The sequence below is a fragment of the Lactuca virosa genome, chromosome 6, assembly GCF_052849685.1.
Source record: "Lactuca virosa cultivar CGN04683 chromosome 6, Lactuca_virosa_CGN04683_v6, whole genome shotgun sequence".
Taxonomy (NCBI): domain Eukaryota; kingdom Viridiplantae; phylum Streptophyta; class Magnoliopsida; order Asterales; family Asteraceae; genus Lactuca; species Lactuca virosa.
The window spans coordinates 96918576-96941757 of NC_136431.1; the positions used below are offsets into that span (position 1 = coordinate 96918576).

At 40.9% G+C, this 23182-nt stretch overlaps 1 protein-coding gene across 1 annotated transcript in view; it reads right to left on the bottom strand.

Annotated features, from left to right (window-relative positions):
- Positions 1 to 23027: 23027 nt before the first annotated feature.
- The window catches only part of LOC145120279 (serine/threonine-protein kinase UCN-like), a 1701-nt gene continuing 1546 nt past the window's right edge, over positions 23028 to 23182 (bottom strand). Inside the window, exon 1 of the mRNA XM_079056097.1 lies at positions 23028 to 23182. This exon is cut by the window's right edge and continues 1546 nt beyond it. The gene's annotated coding sequence lies outside the window, so the exon portion shown is untranslated.

Consider the following 23182-nt stretch of genomic DNA (forward strand, 5'->3'; position numbering starts at 1 on the left):
GAACATTGAATCTTCCCTCTCAAATTCCTACAAGCACTCTGTTTTCTACTCTTTCTCTAAAGCTCCTACGATGGTGAAATCCGGTGTATCCAAGAAACAATCCAAGGCATCTGGATCAGTAAACCCTACTGGTTCAGACTCTCCCACGATTGCTTCAAGCAACTTCAGAGCTATATTCGAAGATCATTCATCCTACAATGCTCCGATCAAGCTGATGATCAAGTTTCAGAAGAATCACCCCTTGTTTGGCCCCTTCGATGCTTTCACAGACGTTATCCCAATCTCAACCCTATTCAAATGTGCCTTCTCAGCCTATCGCCCACTCGAAAACCCACAAGAAGTTCATCTTAACCTGATTAACGATTCTTTGGTCATTCTGTCCAAAGAAAATTTTCTTTCTGCCATTAACCTCCTTGTTCATCCTTCCATCAAGATTTTCACCCCATCCATGGTGGATGTTACTTCTGCCCTTTACCAAATGGGATATCAGAAGAAGATTAAAGGAATTAGGGAATTCAAGAAAAATCAACTGCCTGCGGTCTGGCAATTTTTTTGCCACTTCGACATCCGCAGTCTATCCGGCAGAACCGGAGGCACCGATAATATGGGACTCAAACTTCTGGAGCTGGTGTGGAGTATCTTCATAGGTCATGACGTGAACTACAGGCAGATCCTATGGGACGACTTTCTTCAATACATTCCCAAGGAAAGCCCAAGGGAGAATCCAACCGAACTCACTTTCGCAAGGTTCTGGTCCCTCTGCATTTCAGACCTCCATGCGGATGCAGGGATTAACATGGGCAGTGACATCAATTTCTTTGTCACCAAGGATCTCAAAAGGTACCATCCCTCCTCTGATCAATCTATTTTTGGACAAATTCGAAGACTTCCTACCCACATTCTTTCCACTCTTGGTCTTGAGACTACTGATGTCTCAGATCATATTGAGGCTACGGAAGGTATTGCCCCATACCTTCCTACCCCGCCTCTTCAAAATCCATCCGCAATCATTAACCCTGAAGGTACCGCAGTCCCTTCCTCCACTACCCTCTCCAATCTTTCTCAAAGAAGAAAGCAATTGGCCACCAAGAAGAAACAAAGAACTCCCAAGAAGGATGCTCCCAAACCAACCGCACCCACCAAGAAGCGTAAAACCAAACCAATCGCACCCACACAAGACAGTGATTCTGATGAGAATGCGCAACCAATTGCCATCCTTAAGAAAAGGAAAACCAATACCTCTGGCCAAATGCGTGACCGGACCAATACTGAAGCCTCTCAAAAGGCTCCGGTAGTCCTTGGGGTGGCCGCAGACCCATTCAACACCACTATTATTTTCCAATCAGACTCAGAAAGTGAGTCTGATTCACCACATTGTGGAGACTCCCCCCCAGTTCACTCCCAAGAGGATGACACTGGTGCACTCCCTAAGGTCGCCAGGGCTTCCCGACTGCATTTCTTTTCTTCTGAGGAGTTGCACTCCATCCTCTTGAACGTAACCCAAACACTTCAAACACCTCCCCAACCGCAGGGCACTTCTTCCGCCCTAGCCAGAACTGAGCCGAGGCCAAACTTGACTCCGGGTCAAGGAGACCAAGGAAGCTCAGGAAATCCTACTCTGCTTACATCCGCAGCAGGTGGTTTAGGCACGGTGAGCATAAATGTGCAAGGATCCGTGAACCCGAAGGACACTTCGGTGCGCTTCCAAGGATTTGACGGGGATGAATCAAACGACTCATGGTTAGGCTACACTCCAGTAACTGAGTCAGAAATCCAGAAATATGCCGCTTTCAGAAGGGCATTCCAGGCACGCAAGGAACAACAGATCAAGCAACAACAACAAAAGGAGCAAGAAATCCAGTCAGTGGCAAAGTATTGGGCAGATGCAATCAATAATGCCAATACCGTAGCCACCATTCAGAAGGTAGAAGACTGGATGACCGAGATGGCTGAAACAATCCTTAAAGCTCAAGCAACAGGTGAAGGTGCAGGCCCCTCCAGAGTAACTCCAACTCCAACTCCAAATCCAACTCCAACTCCAAATCCAATTCCAACTCCAACAGTTCATGAATCACCAGACGAAGGAACCGCAATGGAAGTCAGTTCTGCTCCCACCTTCGGTCTTGATGATGATGACATTTAGGAGGTAAATAAGGCCAGTCCTTCTGATGATGACCTCATGATGTTCGATGAAGACGAGGAATCAAGTGGCTCTCACCATTCAACTACAAAACCCAAAGAGAAGAAGAAAAAGAAGAAGAATGGTGTCACAAGAAAAGAATTTCTGAGCTTACAAGCAAAAGTCGATCAAATTCTAGTTGCGGTCAAGCCAACTCAACCGCAACCAAAAGACACCCTCGGACCGCAGTCATTGATCGAAAGAATAGAGCGCCTGGAAATGCGTGAGCGATAGATTGCTGAGAGAATTTCTCTTAAAGTTGAAATGGGAATCCGGTCCCTTGACAACAATCGATAGGCAGATCACAAGGACTTCATGGCTGCTGTGGAACGCCTCATCTCTGAGGTGACCGCAATCAAGAAAGATCTCCAAGTAGCCATTGCAGATCAAGCCACACAGTCTCAAAAACTGATAGCTGAGACTCACACTGCGTATGAGTCCACTATCTCAGTTCTTCAAGCCACAATCAATAGACTGCAACGATCCCTGTCCTCCAACTTCCATGGTCCCGAGATTCTTCAGCTCACCAAGGAAATTTATAGACTGCTCTTCAACTCCTCCATTCCTAATAATCAACAGTTGGCCGATGCCCTCAAAGCTCAATTTCAAGACGTTTTTGCCAAAGTTAATGGCCTTCGACAATGGCTTGAGGAAGCTCCGGTGTTGCATTCCTCAAGAGGGGGAAGTGATGAAGAAGTCCATCATTCAAATCACTCCATCTCACAGCATCAGAGTCCCCCCATCATCACCGAAAAAATTCCTACACCGCAACCCTGACCGCAACCATCTCATCACACTCCATCTCATCAGACTCCACCTCAAAAAGATACTACGGTTGAGAAACCAGAGACTCCCCCTCACTTCAAAAACCTGGTTGAACACATGTCCTCTCCAAGCTCAAACGACTCTCCTGCCACCACCCAAAGGAAAAAAGATTGGAAGGCAGCTAAACTTGCAGAGCTCATATGGAGAGAATGCGGTTTTCATACCATCATGGACAAATCCTTGATAAACTCTTGGATCAATCCTCACCGCAGACTGCTGGATGAAGATTACAGACCTCGCCTCACCTATGCTGAACCTCCTTCGGATGGCTACTGGGATGTTCCAATCTCCCCTAATGCCAAATACTTCACAGTGTTTGAGCAATTCGACCGCAGCCTTCCAGACCACAAAAGACTGCCAATGGAATTTGAGAGACTTAGTCTCTTTTATGCTAATTATACCTCTCCCATTGAGAATATATGGTCTAACGATAGACCATCCGCAGTCAAGAACTACAAGATTCGGAAGTTCATGAAGGCTGACTTCATCCAGTACACCCTCACCAGAAGGGAACACGACTATGTTCGCACCCAATCTGACTTCCTTTGTATGAATCCGGAAGAAGTCTTTCTCATTGCAAAGGTGTTCCAGAACAAGTCGGAGAAGCATCCGAAGATGAAGATTGCGCTTGAAAGGGCTAATATTTTCTTGAAGGAAATTGTTTGCGATTTTGATAAAATCGATGCAGACATCTACCCCACCATTGCCAAGAAATTTGATCTGCCACCACTCGACCCTGCACCAATGCCTACCGAAGGCTATCAAGAAAGATCCTTAGGTGCAACCAACTTTCCTGAACTTGGAGTCATTTTCAAAAGGAAGATCGATAATGTCAAATACTTTATTCCTATGACTGCCATGCATCGCCTCACCAGGAAGCAACTTGATATCTGCCGAACCGCAGTTGAAAAATCGAAGCATACTACTGCAGAAGTCAAGTTCGAAATTTTAAGGAGAATCATCTGGTTGGAGAACATCAGGAAGTTTTGGTGGATCCTGATCAAGTTTCTTAAACTTGATAGCTGAACAAAAAGTTAAAGAGGTCACTTAGGGGGAAATTGTTGGATCATAAAAAGTGACCCTCTTGAACTTCAGCTACCGCAGCCGTCAAGCACCCGTAGTCAAGCTCCTTCATCAGCAACCGCATCCGGAGTCTCTACCTACCGCAGTCACTTTACTAGATTACTTTACTTGTATTGTATTGTAATACTCCCTATTGTCCAGTATGCCTTGCATGGCTACTGATAGAGATGTAATCGAGTGTACTTCGTGAGTCTCTATAAATAGAGCTCATTCTCTTGTATTCACTACGCATCTATCTATTCTGAATACACATCTCTGAAGTTATCTTTTCTATCTCTCTATTTCACTACGCATCCCTTCTTACTCTCAAATCTTACTAGAATACAACTGATTATAACCTCTCTTCGGAGCAAGTCTTTTGTGACTTAATCACTAAGTTTGATCTTCCTTATTAACTTGGTTTGAATGCATTCCTTGTTATGAATCAACTTATGTGTATACTTGATATAACAATTATTGTCATTTCTGTTTCTTTACTTTTCCGCAACTAACTCTCTAACTATTTAACTCTAACTTATTAATATTATTGTTGAGCTTTTAGATCCTTTGAGATTAACTATTCTGCAATCTACTTGTTCTAACGTTTATTCAAGTGTGTCTCTAAGTTTTTCTCTCAACAACTTTCTTTATATCGAAGGAATCATATTGAAGAGATTTTTTGACTCTCGTTTAGATTGTTTTTCTTAACAATCGACCGATTTGAATTATGGTTTTTGTTTCGAAAACCGTTGCGCTGAAACTTCTAAAAATCATAACTTTCTCATATGATGTCAGTTTTAGGATGTGAGAGTTCTCACCGTAGACCGAATATATGTTCACCTGTGAGAGCTAGAAGGTATCTTCATCAAGGATGTTTTGGATTTCTGGCTTATGTGTTAGATACTCGAGTTAAGCATAAGAACACTATGACTGATGTGCCTATTGTTTAGGAGTTCCCTGATGTGTTTACCGAGGATTTTCCGGGGGTGCCTCCCGAGAGCCTATTTGAGTTTCGGGTAGATCTAATTATGGGTGCAGCTCCGATAACCAAAGCTCCCTACCGATTAGCACCACCAGAGATACAGGAGTTGTCTATATAGTTGCATGAGCTATTAAACAAAGGATTCATCAAGCCGAGCAGTTCACCGTAGGGAACACCAATCCTGTTTGTGAGAAAGAAGGACGATTCACACAGAATGTTCATTGACTACTAGGAGCTGAACAAGTTGACGGTGAAGAATTGTTATCTACTTTCAAGGATCGATGACTTGTTTCATCAACTCTAGGGTGCATCTTGGTTTTCCAAGTTTGATATGAGGTCAAGTTATCACCAGATGAGGGTCGGAGATGAGCATGTGCAGAAGACGACTTTCAAGACTCGTTATGGTAATTACGAGTTCGTGGTGATGCCCTCCAGGCTCACTAATGCACCAATAGTGTTCATAGATTTCATGAATCGGGTTTGGAGATCGATGTTGGACCAGTGGGTGATTGTTTTCATTGGTTATATCTTGGTCTATTCCAAGACCAAGGAGCAGCATGATGAGCACTTGCGAGAGGTCTTAGAGACTTTGAGGAGAGAGAGGATTTACGCCAAGTTCTACAAATGTGAGTTCTGGTTGCACGAGGTGCAGTTCTTAGGGAACCTTGTCAACCAGAACGTATATTGGTCTATCCGGCCAAGATTGAGGTCGTGACGCAATGGGAGGTTCTGAGTTCTCCATCTGTGATTTGGAGTTTCCTAGGATTGGCAGGCTATTATCAGAGATTCATTCAGGACTTCTCCAAGATTTCAGTTCCTTTGACCCATTTGACAAAGAAGAGCGTTAAGTTTTATTAGGGGCTTGAGCAGCAGCATTCTTTGAGACCTTGAAGAAAAATTTGTGTGAGGCTCCAATTTTCCCTCTACCTAAGGGTGTGGATGACTTTGTGGTTTGATGCTTTGATTTCTGAATTAGGTGCCGTGCATATGCAGATGGTTCGGGTGATAGTGTACACCTCGAGGTAGTTAAAGTATCACGAGGTGCATTACCTTACGTATGATTTAGAGTTCGGGGTTGTGGTTTTCACCCTCAAGATTTAGCGATACTACTTATATGCGGTTAGTTGTACCACATACATGGACCATAAGAGTTTGAGATATTTGATGGATCAGTCGAATTTGAAAATGAGGGAACGTCAGTGATGTAGTGCAGGACTAAGATTGCTATATTCTATACCACCCCGGAAAGGCCAATGTTGTGGCCGATACGCTGAGTTGCAAGATGGCCGGTGCACCTATTCGGGATCTATGCTTGCGGATGACTATTGTTACTACACATTTGGAGCATATCAGGGGGCTCAAGTCAAGGCTATGAAAGAGTGAGTGAATCATGGGTCGGGTCTCCTCTTTTGAATATGATAGTCAAGGGTTTTTTACTTTGCATAGGAGGATTTGGGTTCCATATTTGGGTGGGTCGCGGCAGACCTTGATGGCGGAGGCTCACAAATCAATGTTTTCAATCTATCCAAGAGCAACGAAGATGTACCCAGATCTCAGACTTGATTATTGGTGTCCCTGCATGAAGCGGGATGTAGCTTTGTACATGGAGAGGTGCTTGACATGCCAGAAAGTCAAGGCCGAACATCAGAGGCCACATGACAAGTTGTAGCCATTGGATATTCCCATATGGAAATGGGAGCAAATCGGTATGGATTTTATCACCAGGATACCTAAGACAGTGTGTGGATTAGATTTGATATGGTTCATCATAGATATATTGACCAAGAATGCTCATTTCATCCCTAACTCAGAGAGCATTTTCGTCGAGAAGTTGGCTGACATCTACATCAGGGAAGTAGTCTCTTATCACGGGGTTCCGGTTTCAGTGAATCTGATCGGGATGTGCTTTTCACCTCATGTTTTGGAGGAAGTTTCATGAGGATTTGGGTGCTCGGTTGCACTTCTGCACAACATATCACCTCGAGACTGACGGACTAAGCAAGCGGAATATACAAACTCTTGAGGATATGCTTTGGGCATGCGTACTGGACTTTGGTGGGAGCTAAGATGTGTATCCTCCATTGGCCGATTTCTCTTACAACAACAGTTACCATGCCAATATTGATCGACCTCCCTTTGAAATGATTTATAGGAGAAAGTGTTGGACCCCTATTTTTTGAGGCGAGGTAGGGTAGTGAGTAATGAGGAGTACCGAGGTAGTACTCAAGACGAAAGAGATGATGGAGTATATATAGGGTAGGCTTCAAACCGCACAGAGTCGTTAGCAGAGCAATGTCGATCAATGACGCTCCGATCTCGAGTTCCATGTCGGAGATTATGTGCTTCTGAATGTGTTACCTTGGAAAGGTGTCATCCAGTTTAGGAAGCGAGGAAAGTTGGGCCCCATATTCATTGGTCCCTTCAATTTTATCGCCCAAGTGGGCAACGTGGCTTATTGGTTAGATCTACCAGTGGAGCTCAGTCATACCCACAGTACGTTCCATGTCTCTCAGCTGCGAAAGTGTCTGGTCGATGATTATGCAGTGGTCCCTTTGGATGACATTCATTTTTTATGAACACCTAAATTACGTTGAGAGACCATTTGTGATCCTTGACAGGAAGACGAAGACCCTGCATAACAAGGTAGTGGACTTGGTGAAGGGTCAATGGCAGCACCGGAAGGGTTCTGAATGGACTTGGGAGCCCAATGAGGAGATGAAGGAGCATTACCCTGAGTTGTTTGAAGCAGCGGACTTCGAGGACAAAGTCTGATTCAAGTGGGGGAGAGTTGTAACATCCGAATTTTCTAGGTATTAATTTTAAAGTAAAATTATGAGTTTTGGATGGCCACAACGTGGTAGAAGTATCAACACGATATGGCATGGCTCGCTAAGTCGAGTATCTCATTTAAGGAGCCACGATGTGACACCATAGTGGTCATGACATGACATCTGGGTATGGGCAAACCCTAAATTTTTGGGCTTAGGCCCTATTTAAAGGTAGTAAAGGCTAGGGTTTTCCCTACCCTCAACCTCCATCATCTCGTAGCATCTTGAAGCAAACCCTAATCTCCCTTCCTCTATTTTTGAGCTCATTTTGGTGCTCTTTGTGACCTTTTAAGGGAGATGAAGGTTGTTGTGGTGTAGAGAGCATCTTGGCAAGCTCATAGATATCATTTGAGCACCTCCTAGACTTTTATAAGTCATCAAGACTTGATATTTTTTGGGTCTTTAGCTATAGATCTAGGTTTATTGCATGTTTTGGTCCTTTGCTATGTTTAGTGAGGAGGAATGAGATAAATTTTCAACTTCATGGCTCATCAAGGCCCTTTGAGCCTTAGATGTTCTAGATCTAGAAAATTGTATGCAATTCGAGATTCTTGCATGAGTTTTATGTCATATTCTTGTCTTTTGACCTAGAAAAGTGGAAGGCATGCTTGGGTTATGCATGTCTAATAAAGATTGGATTTTTATGGACCATTAGGGTCCTTAAAAGCCTGGAAAGTATGAGATAAGGGCCTAATGGATTAAGGACTAAACTCATTAAGTTGTCCATGCATAGAACCCACAACATGACGTGTTTACTGTCACAATGTGGGGAAATGAGGAATCACGACTGTTTTACCAGGACATTGTCACGACCTGACCATGATTTGGCCATGACGTGAAGGTCAACTATCATTGAATTTGACCGTAGAATTTTTGACCTGGTTGACTTTTGGTCAAATGGCTTTTCTTAGGGTGTGGGTTGAGGTTTGACCTTGGGTTTTGTCACTAGGTGGGTTGTAGCACCGATTTTTGGACTTACGAGTAGGGGTTGTTTGACTGAAAGTGTGAGGTGAGTCTTCTCAGTATACTATATAGGTTTCTAGATTGTCTCTATCACTCTTGCATTAAAGACTGTGGTTGGATCACAACAGTTGTATGAAAGATTGTGGTTGGATCACAACACTTGAATGAAAGATTGTGGTTAGATCACAATACTTATATGAAAGACTATGGTTGGATCACAACACTTTTTTGTCTTTGTGACTTACATGGAAGAACATGGTTGGATCATGGTAGAAAGGCTATGGTTGGCCTATAGTCTGGAAGTGACTGTAAGACAATGGTTGGATCGTAGCATTTACATAGGGTTGGAATACACCCCTAAGGCCGAGCCCACTAAAATGTATGGTATGTGGTATTTTGGGGAAACTCGCTAAGCTTTGTGATTACGGTTTACGTTTTAAATCTTTTCAGGTATTTCCAGTTCCAAAAGGAAGGGTCTGGCTTGATCGCACTACATCCCCTAGAGACTTATTTTGCTTTGATTATTATGATTCTACTCTAATGTCTGAGAGACACGTTTTAATATGAATGATTTTTAAACAAATTTTTATGTGATTTGGATATTTTAAAAAAATTTACTTAGTATTTTTGGGTTGTTACATATATGTTATGATAAGGTTTGTAATTTTATTTAATAAACAATTGTAATCATGTCTCTGTTGGAACCTGAAATTGAACCTCTACCAATCTCTAACTCCTGAAGATACGAAGTGGGTCTTAAGTCCAAAATGGTTATGGTAAAATGAAGAAATGATCTGAGATCACGTGTTCAGTCTATGCATTAATTATTCTTGTCTTTTGCTTTATGTAACATTTCATAGGATGAAGTTTCTCTTGTTTATTTGGATAATTAGTATGTTAGAAGTAGTATTATTATATGGTCATTTATATGTCAATTGGTTTGTATATTTAATGAGTGTTTGAATGACTAGAATGATACATATTGTTCTTCCAAAGATAGCATATTTTTACATTAACTCTCTTTCACCTTTTCTCTCATATCAAACTCTTTTAAAACATTTTACTTGTTCATTTATTGTTTTTACCTTGATTATACTCATAGTTCTACATTTAATACTTGAAGTACTTTGTTGATTTCTCTCTTCAGTCTCGACTGGTCTTGCCAGACTTGACTGGAACACATAATTATAAGCAGACATTGATCTTAAGCATTAACTCAAGGTTTGAGTTTTCGAACCTTGTCCCTGCACATAATATCTTTGTTCTCACAATTGGTATCAGAGCTTTAGTGGTTGTCCTTTGAATCCAAAAGATCAGATTATAGTTGACTTGAAACTACCTTGGTATTTCAGTCATTTCTGTGTTCATGATAAAAGTTCTTCTATATACCACTTTTGCTTAAGATATCTTAACTTCAATGGCCGCTTCTAATTCTCAACAAATGTATTCAATGCAAATAACAAATAGTGTGGGCTGCCCTTCTCGTGCCCCACTGCTAGTTGTTGAAGAGTATGATCATTGGAAAGTCAAAATAGAAAGATTTTTATTTGGAAAAGAAAAAGGTGAAGCTATCTGGAGATCCTTTAAAGAAGGACCTCATGTCCCAGTTCGAACAACTGTTAGAGATGTTGCTGCAACTCTCATGGGTCAGGATGAATATCTTCAAACACCCCTCACTGCTGATGACATCGAAAAGTTGCATGCAGATCATGTTGCCTTTTCCGAAATGGTGTTTGGTGTTTCACCTTCTCTCTTTGAGCGCATTAAGTTGTGCAAATCTGCCAAAGATATTTGGGACACACTTCAAGACCTGTTCGAGGGATCAGAAAATATGAAGGAAAAACGTCTAAATTCGGCTGTCAACAAGTTCAATACCTTCACTACAACTCATAGTGAATCTATTGCCTCGGCTTCAAACAGATATTGAATCGTCATCAACAACATGACAGCTCGTGGGATAGTCCGAACTACACTTGAATACAACTTCAAGTTCATCAACAGTCTTGGAAAGGAATGGGGAAAAGTAAAATCGTGTCTTAACAGTAATGGATCTCTAAAAAAGTTGAAGCTCTATCAACTGTTCGATGAGCTTCAAGGTCATGAATCAAATGTTGCACAAACCCTATGAGAACTCATAGGAGGCCCTTTAGCTCTTTTACTTCCTATGATCCTTAGATTCTGAATCTCTCAGTTTTTTACCCCTTCTCAGCTGTTGTTCCGTATATCCCACCTGTTCAACCTTCACCACCAACCTTACTTATTCCCACAAACAACTACCAATCGAATGGTGATCTCGACCCTGAAGAAATGGACTCCGAACTCCGCTCCCAACATGAGTTTGCTTTACTTTCCATGAAGTACAAGCGCCAGTTTAACAAGCCATATCACAACTGTTTCCATGCTCCTCACCAAAATAATCCTCAACCATTCAACAAACCTTCAGAAAACCCACCTGCTTACAAAACTAATCTTCCTTCACCAAATCACACCTTGGAATCTCCTCAAACTCTGAATACAGACAAACCCAAGATCGTGTGTCATAAATGTGGTCATGCAAACCATTACGCCAAACATTGTTTAGCCAAAGTCACACAGAAACCCAAGATTAAGGACTCTGCTTACTATGCACGTCGAGCTCAAGAGATGGCTGAGAGCGAAAAGGCTTTTGTTACCACTATATCAAGAGAAGTAGAAGGGTATTGGTCTTCTGGTGATGATGATAACATGTGTACTGGTAGAAATATGTGTCTTGTGGCTAGACAAACAATTAAATGTGATGAAGGCTACTGGTCATCTGGATCAGAGGGAGATTATGAAGATGATGAACCCTACTACTGCTACATGGCTACCAACGATCCACCTGGTAGAAGCATTGTTCAATAGACACTCTATGCTTCGGAGCAAGAAACAATATGGTATATTAATAGTGCTTGCTCCATGCACATGAAGGGGCAGAAGGACTTACTGTGAGATTTCAAACTTTCACCAGATGCTGGCTACATGACGTATGGCAACAACTCTAACTCTCAGATCAGAGGTTATGGCATCCTTACAAATGGAAACTTATCTATTTGAAACGTGGCATGTGTAGTTGATTTGAAGCATAATCTAATAAGTGTGGCTCAACTCACTGATGCGAATCAACCAGTTGAATTCTGCAAGAAACACAGCTATGTCATGACAGAATACCGGAAGGAATCTTTAATCAAGTCAAATCGAAACAAGAACATGTATCCTCTACACATCAACATGATCATTGGCAAGCCCCAGCTCTCTTTACTCTCAAAAGTTGTTCCTGACATTAGTTGGTTATGGCATAGAAGGCTTGCTCATCTAAACTTCCGATATATGAATGATCTTGTTTCCGGTGAAATGGTAAGAGGTCTGTCACTCCTCAAGTTCGAAAATGATCATTTATATGTTGCATGTGAGTGTGGAAAGCAATCGAACAAGGGTCATCCTATCATAATCGAAAAATCCATCTCAGAGCCGTTAGAACTTCTGCACATTGATCTGTGTGGACCCTACACAATAGAGAGTCTACATCACAAAAGATACATTCTTGTGATTGTGGATGATTTTACTAGGTTCACCTGGGTCTTCTTCCTAAGGCTCAAGTCAAAACAGCCTCGGAACGCATCAACTTTATCAAACGAATTGAAATTCTCGTCAAACTTCCTATGAGACGAATCTAAAGTGATAATGGTTCGGAGTTTACCAATGGCACCATCGAGAACTTCCTCAGCGAGAAAGGTATTGACCACAAATTCTCTGCTCCATACACCCCACAACAAAACGGTGTAGTCAAACGACGCAATAGAACACTTGTTGAAGCCGCTCGATCCATGCTTAACTTTGCAAATATTCCACTTTATCTTTGGGTTGAAGCTGTCTCAACTGCATGCTTCACTCAGAATAGGAGTATCATCAATCGACGCCTAAATATGACACCGTATGAAGCCATGAAAGGTCGGAAGCCAAGTCTCTCTTTTCTTCATGTTTTTGGATGTAGGTGCTTCATCAAAAACAACCGCGATCAGCTTTTAAAGTTCCAACCTAAAGCTGATGAAGCAATCTTTCTAGGGTACTCCGCAAAATCAAAGGCTTATCGAGTTCTTAATTGGTGAGCTCGAGTTCTAGAAGAAAGCTTTGATGTCACCTTTGATGACAACTTTGTTCGGAATTCTGCCCAACCCATGTCACAACTCACATCATGTAGTCTGATGCTCCAGCGCCAGGTAGTACGAACCCCCAAATAATTTATGAAGTTGACTTCAAAACCTTGTTCGGACCTTTAGAGATAGCTCTTGATTCGGAATCCCGAACAAGACAATCGTCATCAATTGATGCTCCTGTTTCACAAAAATTTTCAGTTCCAACACCCAGTTTTCCTCCATTTGATTCCGAACTGTTTCAACCTTCTCAGGTTGAGGGGAAGAATGGTCAATCTTCCCTTGAATCAAATGTATATGGATTCCAAGATGTAGCTGATCAATTTGCTGAATTTGATCCTCCTATCAACAATGATGATGATGCAAATTTCTTTGATTTCCCACCTGAGGACAATGTAGATGTGACCGGTTCAGATGTTCAGGGAGAGCATCATCCCCAAGTTAAAATTATTCAAGGGGAGCAACACAACACCATTGTTGATATAGGATCCTTTGTTGCACAAGAGCTTCCGAGACTACACATTTGGACTAACGATCATCCTTCAACTCAAGTTATTGGAAATCCAAACGCCGGTGTACAAACTCGTTCTGCCACAAGTGTTCAAAATGTATGTCATTTTTCAGCATTTATCTCAATGGTTGAACCCAAATCCATCAAGGAAGCATTAGAACATGTTGACTGGAATACAACCATGCAGGAAGAACTGGCAGAATTTGACAGAAATGAAGTGTAGACTCTCGTTCCTCCTCCTCAGAATCATCCCATTGTTGGTACAAGATGGGTGTTTCAGAACAAGGTAGATGACGCAGGAGTTATCATTCCAAATAAAGCAAGATTGGTGGCTAAAGGATTCACACAGATCGAAGGGCTTGACTACGATGAGACCTTTACTCCCGTTGCTCATCTTAAAGCCATCAGAATCTTCCGTGCTTATGCTGCTCACAAAGGCTTTAAGGTTTACCATATGGATGTCAAAAGTACCTTTCTTAATGGTGAACTGGATACTAATGTATATCTTCAACAACCTCCCAGTTTTGTCAATCTCGCATATCCTAACCACTGCTACAAACTACGAAAAGTTATTTATGGTCTCAAGCAAGCTCATCGCGCCTGGTACGAGACTCTCACCGACTTCCTCAAGCGTTCTGGTTTTCAAAGAGGTATTCTCGATCCTACCCTGTTCCAAAGGTCTAATGGAAAACATCTCATGCTTGTCCAAATTTACGTTGACGACATCATTTTTGGATCCACGGATTCATCAATGGTTGCTGATTTTGCCAAACTGATGATCAATCGATTCCAAATGAGTAGGAATCGCGAATTGAGTTTCTTCCTTGGTCTCCAAATTAAACAAACCAATCGAGGAATCTTTATTCACCAAGAAAAGTACATCTTGGAACTTCTCAAGAAATACTCTATGGACACATGTGCCTCTGCCAAGGTACCTATGGGTTTTGGACATAAAATCGTTTCGAGCCCTTCAGGTGTTGCTGTTGATGAAAAGAAGTATAGAGGAATGATTGGATCACTACTCTATCTCACAAAAATTCATTCGGACATCATGTTTTCAACATGTTTGTGTGCCAGATTTCAAGTCAATCCAAAGATGTCTCATCTCTTGGCTGTTAAGCAAATATTATGATACCTCAAAGGTACAAAGAGTCTCAGAATCTGGTACCCAGCAAATGAGAGTGTCCTCTTTCAAGCATATTCCGATTCGAACTATGGCGGTCTTCAATTGGACATAAAAAGCACATCTGGTGGCTGTCAATTTTTAGGTGGTCAAATGGTTAGTTGGTCATCTAAGAAACAGAACTGCATTGCACTCTCAACAGCTGAATCGGAATACATTGTTGCCGCTAGTTGTACATCTCAAGTTCTTTGGATCAAATCACAGCACTTGGACTATGGTTACTGGTTTCAACAAATCCCAATCTATTGTAACTCGCAAAGTGTCATTGCCATCTCACACAATCCAATTCAACACTCAATGACGAAGCATATCGATATACAGTACCATTTCATTAAAGATCATCTTTTTAATGGTAACATTGAACTTATTTTTGTTCCATCTGGCGATGAAATTGTTGATGTCTTTACCAAGGCATTAGACGAAACCAAATTCAATGGTTTTCTGAACAAAATGGGAATGATGATGCCTGATCCTTAGTTCTTTCAAGAGGTTTGCACTCTCTGATGGCAACATCAGAAAGTAAAATTGTTCTGGAGTCAAATTTTATCTCATCTCGGAATTGTTGCGTCTCGGAATAAATAGGATCATTTTACGTGTCTTTTTGTCTAACCACCTCTTGTAGTTCTAAGTTGTACAGCTCACTTCATCATATGGAGTTCATGACCAATATAGTCATATTGGTATTAATTTCACCTCGGAACTTACTTCTTAAGTTTGGTAAGAAAATCATCTCGGAATTCAAGTCCGGAACGGTATTGAACTTTCATCTCTTTTCTGTGTCCGAGATCAGATCCTTCTTGTCTCGGAGTCTCACAATCTATTTAATATAAGACCACTGAGATCTTCCTATCTTTTACCTCTAATATTCAGTCTGTGTCTGTGAAATCTCGTACTCTATATTATGTACAAGAGTTTTCATTCTAATCTTGGAAGTATCTTATGTCTATCCATCTTGAAACCTTTTTGCTCCGAGATCATCTCATAAACTTATCTTGGAACCTTTGTGCTCCGAGATCACTTCACAAAAATTCATCTCGGAACCCTAATGCTCTGTGATCACTTCATAAACTCATCTCGAACCTTTTCTTGTTCCGATACCGTATCACAAATTCATCTCGAATATTTCATAGTCAGAGATTCATTTTCAAATCACCTCGGAACCTTATGGCTCTGAAATCAATTCTTTTAGGAGAAGTTCAAAAGGTTTTTCATCTTTTTGTTTCGAAACGTTTTTTTTCTCTTAAATAACTCAAACGGTTATTTTTTTATGATGATTATCTCTTTATCCTAGAAATCTGCACCCTTTTTGCACACGTCTCCAAAAATCAAACATCCCATCAGTTGTGTGACGGTTTCCATTTTACACGTACCGTAAATGGTTACTTTAGTCGTTGTATGTCAACTCAACCACAAATATGGCAACACATTTAATGCGGTTCGTTTCCAAATTCGGGTTTCATCATTACTTTTCTAACCCGACCCATCCTTTCCTAAACCTATAAAAGACCCTCAAAACCTCTTTTGCCCGTTACGCCCCCAAAATACTCATCTTCTCTCACTGCGATAGTGTTCTTCAAGCTTCAAAACTGCAATAATTGCTAACTCTCAATCTGTTCCCAGAGTTCCCAAATCCGCTCCTAAGAAGAAGTCTTCCAAAGGGTCTGCATCATCATCGTCAACATAACCCTTTCTCAAGGATACAACCCAACTCTTCTTTCTAGACCCCATGGGCTACGACGAGTCCATCCAGGTCATGATCAGTTTCATCGCTCATCATCCCATCTCTGTTCCTCTCACCAAAATTCCAGACCAGCCGATTCCCATTCGTCTTCTTCACACAGCTTTTGAACGAATCAAGATCGAGAAGGATGTTCTCGAGACAAAAATCACAGGTGATCGTATTGTGCATGTTCACAAATACACTTTCTTGAAAGAGATCGGAATTCATGAAAACCTTGAAGGCTTCAAGGTCCAAGAACCATCTGCTGAAGAGTTCCAGATGTTCCTTAATCACATTGGGATACAGAAGAGTTTAAGGCAAAGAAGTTCAAGAAATCAGTTGTTTCAGGCCTTTGGATAGTCTTCATGCATTTCATTCTTAGAGGTCTGTTTGGGAAGCATGGTGGTACAGACACTCTCAGCAAGGATTGGCTTTATGTCGTGTACAGTATTTTCTCAGGGAAACACAACGCTGTAGATATCACAGAAGTCTTGTGGCAAGACTTTCGGAAGTTTTTCATCAATCGCAAGCCTCACGAGATTTTGGGCTCTAACCATTCAACAGCTGTACCGTGAAAGAAGTGAACCAATTCTTGTGGATACGATTCCTAAAGAGGTATTTCTTTCTTTTAAAACTATCAAGTCTTATCTCCTTTCAGACCAAACATCTTTTGGACCCATTAGACGATTACCGGAACATATGTTGGCCATTCTACCTTCCGAGTCCATTCATTTGAAACAACACCTAGAGACTTCGATTGTGTATAGCCCTACACAATCCACCCTGGTCTCCATTGAGCGTATCTCGGACGTGGCCAAGGCTGTTCCATCTGGTGGTAAGAAAAAGAAATATGCCAAATGCAAGACCTCTCCCTCTAAACCCAAAGCCAGAAAGAGAACCAAAGTTGGTTCTTCCTCTCAACAGGAAGGAACCAAAAACATTCCGACTGACTATGGCCATCCTCTTACCCTACCTATCCACTCTTCCGAAGTACCCTTCGGAGTTTCAAAATCACAATCACACACTTACGGGGAGTCTCCACATAATACACCCTCACATTCCCAACAAGGTGTTGCTGGTGTTAAACATAGTTCCTCGCACCCCCAGGAACAAACCCACGAGTCAACTTGGAAAACCGCATTCTTTCATCACAAGCACGGTCCAAGACCCCTGTCTCGAACCCTAAGCATTCCAAAGCAGGAGCTATCTCTCCTACCTCGGAAGCCTTAACTGGTCTGATACTAGGTAAAGGTACAGGACGACCAGGTGTTAATGACCCTCTTTGGGAAGATTTTTTTGGCAGGGCGCATTTGAGGCATCCTAAACTTACACGATCCCAGGTTGAATCAACTCTCATTTCGATGAGAAATTAGGCCATCCAAAGCAACTTACCGTTTGTTATTCCAACTGATGAAATCACTGATCTAGAGTTCACCTCAGGAGAAAAGCAACACAACATCGTCTCGGACGAGCCTCCCAAGACTCATCACCATGATGCCTTGCACCCTGATCCCGATGAAGAACTCTCTGATGAAGTTTTGTTTAATAACGATAGCACCTCCATTGTTACTCAGCCACTGTTTTCCTCACTTCATTTCCCAACATAGCCATCCTCTTCAAGGCAAGTTTTTGATTTTGGCTTGTCCTCCTCTTCTACCGAACCTGTTGATGAAGAGATCAAGATCGACGATCAAGCCCAAACGCATCTCGGAGGTGAAACAGAGTATACTCCTCACAAGGCAGATAATACTGATAATGCAACTCAAGTTGGCCCCTACGAACCACTTGTTTTTCAAGATGATGATAAAGCCAAGTCTCGGGCCCCCATTTCAGACACGGGATCATCAGCCGGTAGTTATGTTGATCCTTTTGCCCTTTTGGATCTCCGATACAATGTCTCTGCAACTATAAAGAAGGCCGAATCAATTGAAACCTCTGTGGCCGGACTCGATGCCAAGATTGATGAAAAAGTTTATGGTCTAGACTCTAAGCTAGATGCAATTTTGAACTCCTTATCCGAAGCCACACAGTCCGGACCCACCACTGCTGAAAGGGAAGCTCAACTCGATCAACTTATTTCACTCCGAGTCAAACATACCATCGAGGAGGTTGAACAAAAATACGATGCCTCTCTCAATCATTACCTCGACACCATCACCAAAATGTTGAAGGTTCACGATGATTTGATCGGTGATACAAATGAGCTCATCAAACAGACCCATGTCCGCCACGAGAAACAAATTCAGAGACTAGAGAAAGAGATCTGGAAGAAAGAGGAGATGAATCTGATCATACAACAAGTCTTTATCAAGCTCTTCCGGGCATCCTGGAACATTGTGGATGTCCCGAACAACAAATTTGATGAGATGTTCTCGATTCTTGACCAACTCTTCGATCACCTCAAAGCTCAGGCTCTCACAGCTGAAGCTTATGACGCTCTGACCCTGCACATGAATAAAAGTTTTCAAAAGGTATTTGATCGATTCTCGAAGCTTCAGGAATCTACATTGCTTGCACCGGCTGTCGGGTCATCCGTTGCAAGAGGGGGAGAAGGGCCTAGCTGGAGAAGTCCATCCATCCCCTAGAAACCTGTCTCGGAGTTCGGACTCCAAGATGAAAACTCTGATGATTATTTACAAATTCTTTCAGGTTCTCCAGATGATGATGATGATGATGATGAAGATGATGATGATGATGATGATGATGATGATTATGATGATGATGATAAAGATGAAGAAGATAAGTATGTCACCAATGCCATCATAGGGCTTCCTGCTCTGAAGAAGTTCCCGACAAAAGTGCTTTCCGAGGAAGAGCAACGGATATGGTTGGCAATCTCATGGCCATCAACTATGGCTGATGTACTTCAAAGAAGCCAAGAAATGGCTAAGGCTAAAACTAAACTAACAGTTAACGCCTTCCGAGCTACCAAATCGATGCTGCCTTCGATTCCTTCGCCCAAGATTGCTCCTACTGATGAAAGTTATCCTCTTCGGAAGCCTGATGATATTCTGGAAGAGCCCCTAGTTTCCTCTCCTCCAAAATTTTTTGTTGATTAAGATATGCATCTCATCATCTCAGAACTCAAGCAGCCCCAAGACAAAGGCAAAATGCCAATTTCGGAAGTCCATCACTCCCAACCTCCTCCAAAAAAAATTCGGTTGGTCCCAGGAAGAAATAAATAATGCTCTTGAGGAAAGCATCCGGATTCAAGCATTCAAAGATAATCCTCATCCAATGCTAGGGCTTTCTCCTCTTTGCCGAGAATGGATTATACATGATTTGGACATAGTGCCATTTATGTACTATGATCTTCCCAATCAAGATTCGGACCAGATTGATCTGCCTCTCTCTCCATACAGCAAATTCTACACCAAGTTCACTCCTCTCCACCCAGAAGATGATCCACAAATGATCATCAAAACTGAACGTGAAAGATTGATGACCTTTTACTCCAAGAACATGCACTTCCTCAAAAAGAAGTATGGTATCAGAAAAGGATCACCAAAATCTCCAGGTTCGAAAGGAAAATCTTAACCAAATTTGAACTGAACTGTGTGTTGTTCCGATACCTCATCTTCCGAAACAAAAAAACTCACAAAACCATCACTGACGCCGATTTCCCAGCAATCAATCCCAATGACATCCTGACGGCAGCTACTCACATCAGAAGCCACCAAACCGATGATCTTAGCCTAGGAGCTTACCATGCTGCCTTGAGTTTCCTCAAAGTTATGTCACTGAATTTTGTCAGTGCGACTTTGACTTGGCCCACTTGTTCGGAACAGAAAAAATACTTAGCAAAGATTGACTTCAAGCTGCCAGAAGCTGAGATATTGGCAGATGGACCAATTGACGAACCGGTGTTAGGGTTTGTGTATCTTCAAAGGAAAACGAAAAAGAAGGACTTCTTCCGAGTCCTTGACAAGCATCTGGTTCCCACCAACTCCCTTCGGAAGTTCATCAATCATGCATCAAAGTCCGAGGCACCAGAACATGTGAAAGCTAAATTTATAAGTCAGCTACAGTGGTACATCGAAGTCAGAGATTGGTTGTATCGGGCATACGTGTTTATCAAGGAAGAATCGAACTAAGCTGACAGGATTGCTAAGTTCACTTAGGGGGAGATTGTTGGAACCTGAAAGTGAACCTCTAGCAATCTCTAACTCCTGAAGATCCGAAGTGCGTCTTAAGTCCGAAATGGTTATGGTACGAGATGATGGTAGAGTCCGAAGTGGAGTATGTGCCGAAATGAAGAAATAATTCGAGATCACGTGTTCAGTCTATGCATTAATTATTCTTGTCTTTTGTTTGATGTAACATTTCATAGGACCAAGTTTCTGTTGTTTATTTGGATAATCAATATGTCAGAAGTAGTATTATTATCTGGTCCTTTGTATGTCAATCAGTTTGTACTATGTTCCTCCTTGACTATTTAAGGAGTGTTTGAATGACTAGAATGATACGGATTGTTCTTCCAAAGATAGCATATTTTTATATTAACTCTCTTTCACATTTTCTCTTATATCAAACTCTTTCAAAACATTCTACTTGTTCATTTATTGTCTTTACCTTGATTATACTCATAGTTCTACATTTAATACTTGAAGTACTTTGTTGATTTCTCTCTTCAGTCTCGACTGGTCTTGCCAGAATTGACTGGAACACATAATTATAAGCAGACATTGATCTTAAGCATTAACTCAAGGTTTGAGTAATCGGACCTTGTCCCTGCGCATAATATCTTTGTTCTCACAGTCTATTTGTGAGAAACATAAAAACCCTTAATCAGAATAAGTTTTTGATTAAGTTGTGTGATATTATTCTTGTTACTTTTTCTTATTGTGTTCTCGATCCAACACATACATTGCTTGGCAACATAGTATGACGGCTCTATCTGGTGATGACGACGCTATCTGGCAACATTGCTTGGAAGCACAACATGCTATTACTGGATGATTGGATGACAACACTTCCCTAAGCTAGTTGAGCCTGAATTGATCTGGCCTAAGGCCGAACCTAATTATCCCTTGAACTATTCTTATAACTAGAACACTTTGTCATCCATGAAGGAAATCCTCAATTTGATATCGGAGCCATCATTATACACATCCACCTCTCTTCAAGAAGGATTTTTCTGGCCAAGAGAAACCATCTCATCCTACACATCGATCTAACTTGATCGTCAGAGCCTATTCCCGAAGGATACTCCATGGGGTGAATCTAACAATTTCTCTCTATGATAGCATTTAGGGATCAAGTTGGGCACTCTCGAATGGCACTCATCTCAGATCTATAATCCAGATCTGACACCAAGACCCAATGTCTAGATTCCAATTCACATCGAAGACCATTGCAGGTCTAGCTATTATTTGGTGGCCCTAGCATCTGTGGCATCTCTGGAGAATCTCTTGTCTTCTGACAAACATAAATATTATAAAAAATCCTAAATGTAACCTAAATTTTTATGGATAGTCCATTCTTCTTCATCTGGATCATCTGAAGACCACATATCCGTTCTTATTCATTGTTCTCATTTGAAATTGTGGAAAAGATGCAGGTTTAAAACCCATAACAAAATTTGAATTTGAATGTGTATGTTCAAGAAATCGAAGATGCATGCTCAAAAAATATCATATTCATAACTTTCTGCCATTGACATCAGACACATGATTTCGATTAGAGTATACAAAATAAAAAAGACATAGTCCAACCTATAATTATAAGTATGGTTGAAATCAAGGAAGTACGAGTGGGACCAAAGATGGAAATGCCCCCAATGCAATTCATCATCATAGAACCAAAACTAAAATTTTAAGTAACGCATTTGAATAGATGAATATTAACATTTTACATTGCTTCCTCTCCATCTCTACATATGATGCAATCTTTTTGCCATTTTTTTACACTTCGGCGGCGATGTATTCAATACTTGAAGTTGTAAAGTTGTTTTCTTTGAATGGCTTAAACAAGTTAAGCTAATATGATACAAGTGCAAACTTAAAATACAAGATAGCCAAAATAGGGATGTATAACCAAACACCCAAATTAAGTTTAAGCTTAGAGCTTCTGCTACTAATCCAAAATAAAGAATGAGCGACAATCTTATGAATTTTTTTTTGCTATTTTAGCTTTGACTGGTCAAAAAAATCAAATTGTTACAAAAACTTGAACTTGTAAAGTTGAATGAGACCGACAAATAAAAACCCATAAATTAGTTGTTCTGTTGAACGGAGATACCTATAAATAAATGTGATCAACATGATGAAGATGAAGACTATTTTATTTTTATTTTTCTTGTAAAATTTGATAATGAATAGAGAAATAATTGAAAACTCATTAGAAAGGTCAACTTAGATGTCTAATAAAAATTAATCTAAAATGCCAAGTTATATTGGTATTTCTTGAACATGATATAAAAATAATAATTATATATCAAATATATATAAAAGAAAAAAAATACTTCAATCACTAAATATATCCGGGCAACATATTATTCTTTCAACTTGTTAACCCTAGTAAGATGCATGATCGTGAGGAAAATAGTTTGTGTTTTTACAATCAAATGTGCATAGACGATGAATTAAATTAAAATGAAAACATTATGGAAACAAATCTGCCTCAATCTTTCAATTAGCAACAATACAAGTGGTACAAAAAAAAATATTTATTGGAATGTGTACTAAACAACCACTACTATAATTTGGTTAAAGAAAAAGCCTTAATCTAAGCCATCATACCCTTTATGCCCCACACC